This window comes from Myotis myotis, unplaced genomic scaffold (genome assembly GCF_014108235.1).
Source record: "Myotis myotis isolate mMyoMyo1 unplaced genomic scaffold, mMyoMyo1.p scaffold_m19_p_3, whole genome shotgun sequence".
NCBI classification, from domain to species: Eukaryota; Metazoa; Chordata; class Mammalia; order Chiroptera; family Vespertilionidae; genus Myotis; species Myotis myotis.
Window position 1 is genome coordinate 173,484,274 of NW_023416335.1, and position 5,905 is coordinate 173,490,178.

At 37.8% G+C, this 5,905-nt stretch overlaps 1 pseudogene; it reads left to right on the forward strand.

Moving 5' to 3' along the window:
- The first annotated feature begins 4,279 nt into the window (after positions 1–4,279).
- On the forward strand, positions 4,280–4,600 carry LOC118649798 (annotated as a pseudogene).
- Positions 4,601–5,905: the final 1,305 nt, after the last annotated feature.

The window sequence follows — 5,905 nt, forward strand, 5'->3', positions numbered from 1 at the left end:
AACTTACTAGAGTTGGCAAATTACACTTCATCATATTGTAAGTGGAATTTCACTAATTCCTAGTTAGGGACATGGTAAATGCAGAGAGACATTCAGCTCTGATTCCTTCTTATGCCATTTAATGAGTTCCCTGCTGTGTTTAGTTATGTAAATACTGTTATTGCAAAGTCTGTTGAAGATTATGGCTGTGTTTTCATCAATGTAAGCACAATATCTTTATCCCTGACAAATGACCTCAGGGCATTGCAGTTTGTTCCTTGTTGCTATTTCTGTTATTTAAATAATAATAATAATAATAATAATAATAATAATAATAATAATAAAGGAAGGGGGTGGAAAAGGGAATCTTTTAAAATATCTGTTTCACAGTGATTGTAGCACTTTCAGGCCAAAGAGAAAGCATGTAAATAAATTCAGAATTGCTTCCACATATAAACCTATTAGATTCAGGTAAGATTCACTGAGGTCATTTATTCCCCCTGTGACACTTTACGGAAGGACACCTACTATTCTAAGTTTTCCCCAGCAACCATTAGATTTTGCCTATTAAATTATAGGGAAAATTGTAGATACCTTATTTTAGATCAGTTTTGATGACTAATCTTTCAGGTATGGCTATTCCTAGCATTTATCAGTTTAAAAATATTTATAGAACACGTATTTTGTATTAGACATTGGGCTACGTCCTAAGAATACAATGGTGAGAATAAAGCTCTGAATAGAAAGGGAGGGTTATATAAAGGTAAAATTGTATGTCTTACATATATGTGTTATTGGCATAACATTTTTAACTCCTACAAAGTAGATGTGAACTTGAGAAGCCAGGAAACTCTTTTGCTCTCTATGTCTGTGACATGAACGGATGAAAAAACTCTTGACTCCAGCCAAGTGATCTTTAAGGAACTGCTGAAATCTGTGGGGAAAAATGATATACAGGGATGACAAGAAACTTTAAAAATAACTGATGTTGTCAGGTATCTCAGTAGACCTGTATGGCATTGACTTTAAAAGAGTACTACAGAATGGTATCATTCCCTTAATCAGGTGACTGTGGACTTATAAGAGCAGGAGGACTATATTTGAATTCTAATTCCCAGAAGAGCTGCTAAAAAGGAACAGCCTGGAAGGTAATTTTAAGGTGTTTGTCTTGGACTTTAAATTTCTTTTTTAAAAAATGGCCTATACCTAGAAAGGAATAGCAGTTACAGTAGTTGTTGTTAGCTCTAGTGGTCAAAGCAGAGGAAACCTCTGACAATTGCAAAAGTCTCCCAATGCTTATTAACCAAAAATGCACTTTTGAGCTTGGAAGTGGAGTGAAACAAGAAATTGTTATAATGAAACAAGAAATAGCTCTGCCAAATCTAAAACAATAATGTTCTAACTTAGCTTTTCAGAGTATAAAGGTAGAAAATTGTATTATTTTGGTTTTGCTTATCCTGAAATGGTGAAGTTGAAGATTACATGTTAGACTATATCTACAAGGATTATTTCATGCTGAAGTTTGGGGTGTGTTTGGCAATCAGAAAGGGGATCACGACTAAAACTGTGACAATCATAATACCATAAAAGTAAGTTCCTTTTTGCATCCATTTTCCTCTTTGCTAATGTTACATAATAATTTTTGCATCCATTTTCTTCTTTGCTAGATGTTACATAATAACTTTGCATAGAAAGAAATCATGGCAAGAATTTGTGATGGTGAAGTACCATCGTCATTTACTGCCTGTAAGCAAAGGCACTTGTTCAAACATGCATACAACTCTACTTTAATTCAAGGTCTACCAGTAGTTCATCTCCGTACAACTTAAGTGCTCTCTGATCCTAAGGTCCAGGGAAAGAGATGGGAAGAAAAGTATGAGTAAAGCCTTTTTGGGAGAAATTAAAATGTGTCTATTATCTACATGTACTTGTCAAACTGCAAGATGTCCACCTTATCCTTTCCCCTCTTCATGGATATTTAGCTGACCAGGTTACATTTCCAGCCACTCAGCTATTTCAAATCACTTAACTAAGTTTTTTCCCAATAGTATATGAGTTGAATGGCCTGTGTAAATCTTCTTCACTAGCTTATTAGTGATGGTTGCCTGCAATTTTTTTAAAAAATATATATTTTTATTGTTTGCAAAGAGGAATGGAGAGATACACAGAAACATCAATGATGAGAGAGAATCATTGGACTGCCTCCTGCACGCCCCCTACTGGGGATTGAGCCCATAACTTGGGCATGTGCCCTGACCTGGAATTGAACAGTGATCTCCTGATTCATAGGTCACACTGACCTGGCTGCAATTCTTTTCCCTGAGCTAGATGGTGGATGAGCCCACAACCCAGCTTTAGTCAGGATGGCAAGAGAATATAAAGGATGGTGCACAAATAGGAGAAAGGCACCTGAAATGTGAATTACTATTTGGAGCAGAGCAACTCTCTGAACCAAAACAGCTGGAAATTTCCACCGCAGAGAAAATTAGCTTCTATCATGTTAAGCTACTATATTCTGAAGAGGAATTTGTTTAAGCTGCATTGTGTTTACCATAACTAATTCATTTGTGTACTTGGCCTCTTGCAGCCTAGGAAATAAACTACTCAGCCATGTGCTTTGGTCTGTCATGATTATTACAATTTTGAGCAAAGACCAAGGACACTACTCTTGCAGTTGAGGGGGACAGCACAGATGACAATTTGTGGTTTTGCTGTTACTCATTGTTGTTGCTACTGTTGTTTGTGAGGACAAAAGATTTACTAGTATATTAGTTACTATTATCTTTCCACTCCAAGTCTACCTTTCTGTACTCTACTTCTTGCTGGCTCTCTGCTTGGCACATTTCTCTTTTGCCAGCTGGCTGTGTACTAGAAAACTGAGAGGCCAGAAGAGGGGCCAGACATCAGTCTTTGATTTTTCTGTTTGGCTTTCTGATATCGTTAGTGTCATCCTAGAAAAGTTTTTTTTTTTTAAATTTTGTTTTATTGCTTAAGGTATTACAAAGAGTATTACATATGTCTCCTTTTTTATTTTTTGCCCCTTGACCTTCCCCCGGCCTCCCCTATACACCCCCACCCCGCCCCCCGCCCCAGTGCCTTGTGTCCATTGGTTATGCTTATATGCATGCATACAAGTCCGGTTGATCTCTTAAACCACCCCCCCCCTCCGCCCCAACCCTCCCCGCTGTAGTTTGACAGTCTGTTCCATGCTGCTCTGCCTCTGTATCTATTTTTGTTCACCAGTTTATAATGGTCTTTATTATCCATAAATGAGTGAGATCATGTGGTATTTTTCTTTCATTGACTGGCTTATTTCACTTAGCATAGTGCTCTCCAGTTCCATCCATGCTGTTGCAAATGGTAAGAATTCCTTTGAAAAGTTGTTGTTGTTTTTATCATTTGGCAGTATCTGTTGTTCCATTGGCACCTGCTGTATTTAGTATGCAGTTTTTTCAGTGCTTGCAACTAAATTTACGACTCTCCAATCAAAGAGCTGGTATCCCTCTTGAAAGGTCTGGTTCTAGCTCCGTGGTACATTGTCCTCTTAACTCAGAAACCAGCACCAGCAGGGGAGTATCTCCTTTTCTGCGGTCTGAGTTTCAGAGACTTTCTTCTAAGTATCTAAGTACTAATGATTTCAAATAATTCCAACCCCTTACTTTTTCTCCCTGTCATAAGAGAAATTAACTACTTTGTGCAGCTAATTTCATATTTTAGTGCTCACTCTTTGCCTTTGCAATTCTCTAATACTTTATTAACAATCCTTTTTATTAAATTTTCTCTCTTTAAATAACATGACTATCTCCTAATTAAAGCCTATCTGATATAATTAAGAAGAAAATGAAGACATTATATATATATTGATATCTTATACAATGATTTTCCCTCTTAGTTCCTCTTCCCCTTGACCTTTCTTACAACTCACTAATTTAATAGAACCAATAATTACGGACTCAGAAAATAGACTTCATAGCAGAAATCAGAGAAGACTAAATAACTGGCATTTATGCGACAAATATAAAGACATACATGACATATTATAGAGAATACCTTATGAGTAATAGTTAATCAGCTAGTCAAAACTAACCGCAGGAGTAAAATGGGGTCACAAACTCTAATGTTCAGGCAGTTAAGGTAAATGAGTGAAGCAGACAAGGTGTAAAGAAAAATCCAGCAGAAGAATGGCATGGCAATAAATGACAACTGGCTTCTATCCTCAGCATCAGGGAGCCAATAAAAAATGGAAGGCACTACCAAACTGGACAATGTCAGCTCATCAAAGGACGACAGCAGGTCAAAAATGGCAGTGGTGGCTGAGTCCCGGGTTTCTGGGCTGATATATCAGTTTCAGCCACACCTGGCTCGGCCTATGTCCATTGGTGCCCACGACAAGAAGGGCTCAGCTTGCATGTGGAAGGCCCTCACTTTCATTGCACTCCTGGGAGTGGGAGTGAGCATGCTGAATGTCTTTCTGACATGGCACCATGCATAAGAGGCTGAGATCATTGCCTATCCCCATCTCTGCATCGGGCCCAAGTCCTTTCCCTGGGGAGCCGGTAACCATATTCTATTCCATAATCCTCATATGAATGCACTTCTGATCGGCTATGAAGATAAATAAGGAGAACCTGGACCACTACCCAGTGGGGACCACAGTCGGGTTTGGACCATTATTCTGCATGCAGACCACAAAAGTGTATGGGATCTTAAGCTGACCTTCTTTCCTAATATCATATGATGACTAGAATATACTATTCTTCCATCTCTTTGCTTATGGAAGGAGATGGCTCAAATAAATAACTTAGATTGGACATAAAAATAAGACAACAGCCATTGTCTGGGCAACAGCAAGTGTCTGGACAATTAGTACTATGTGGGAACAATGACCTATTGGTCTTCAAACTTAGGATATAGTCTTTTGCAAAAAAGCAAAAAATTTGGATTTTTATCTGAAACCATCTTAGTTGTAAATGTTGTCATTTTTCAACTTTTGGAAAAGCATTCTGAAAACAAATCATGATGTTGGGCCTGACCTGATCTAGGTATCAGCTTGTGACTAATGGATATGACATTTGTATTCCTCTGAAACAGAGATCTTATCAAGCCCCAAGTGTAGGTTAAAACAGAAATTCTTGGGAAACTTGGGCAAATGTGTTTAGGTAGAAGAAATTTAATACGAGTCAGAGAGCTTCTTATAGGAAATTAGATTGACTTTTATACCCCCTGAAGGTACTCAAGTTACATACTCAATAACAACTGACAAAGGAATGAGAAAGTTCCACAGCTTTTTGAGATCCAGCGTGGTGGGAAATAGCAGAATTATCTGTATATAAGTTAACTTAGGAATTTGAGGGAAACTCGGGACAGGCATGAAGACATATTGTTGGATATCAGCATGGATGACTGACAACATTAAGAGCCAAAAGCCATCGACCCATCATGACACCTTGGTTACATAAGATCCTAGAAGATCAGATGCTACTCTGTGGAAAAAAGGATCTCTGAATTAACTGAGATTAAGTTTCTACCACCTTGCAGAATGCCAATTGCTAAAAATTCAATGGAATTAAAAAACTAAAGATAATTTTAACATTGCTTACCTGAGTGTGCCTTTGGAGATTCATGTCTGCTACAAACTGATTGAACGTAAATCTTAGCTTTCTAAATCTGCACTGAAAAGAACAAATATGTATTTTTAGAAGACATTTTATGCTGCTGACTTTAAAATTTGTATCTCTAGCCCTGACCTCCCCCTTGAGCTCTAGCTTCTTAGCTCTAATTACCTTATTTGGCAACTTTACTTGTTTGCTAATTCGTAGATGACCAAACCAAACTCTTATTCTGCCAACTCTCCCCAAAATAATTCCTTCCTCAGTACTCTCTTCCTCAGGACTGGGACCACCATATGTTTGCTACTCAAGTCAAA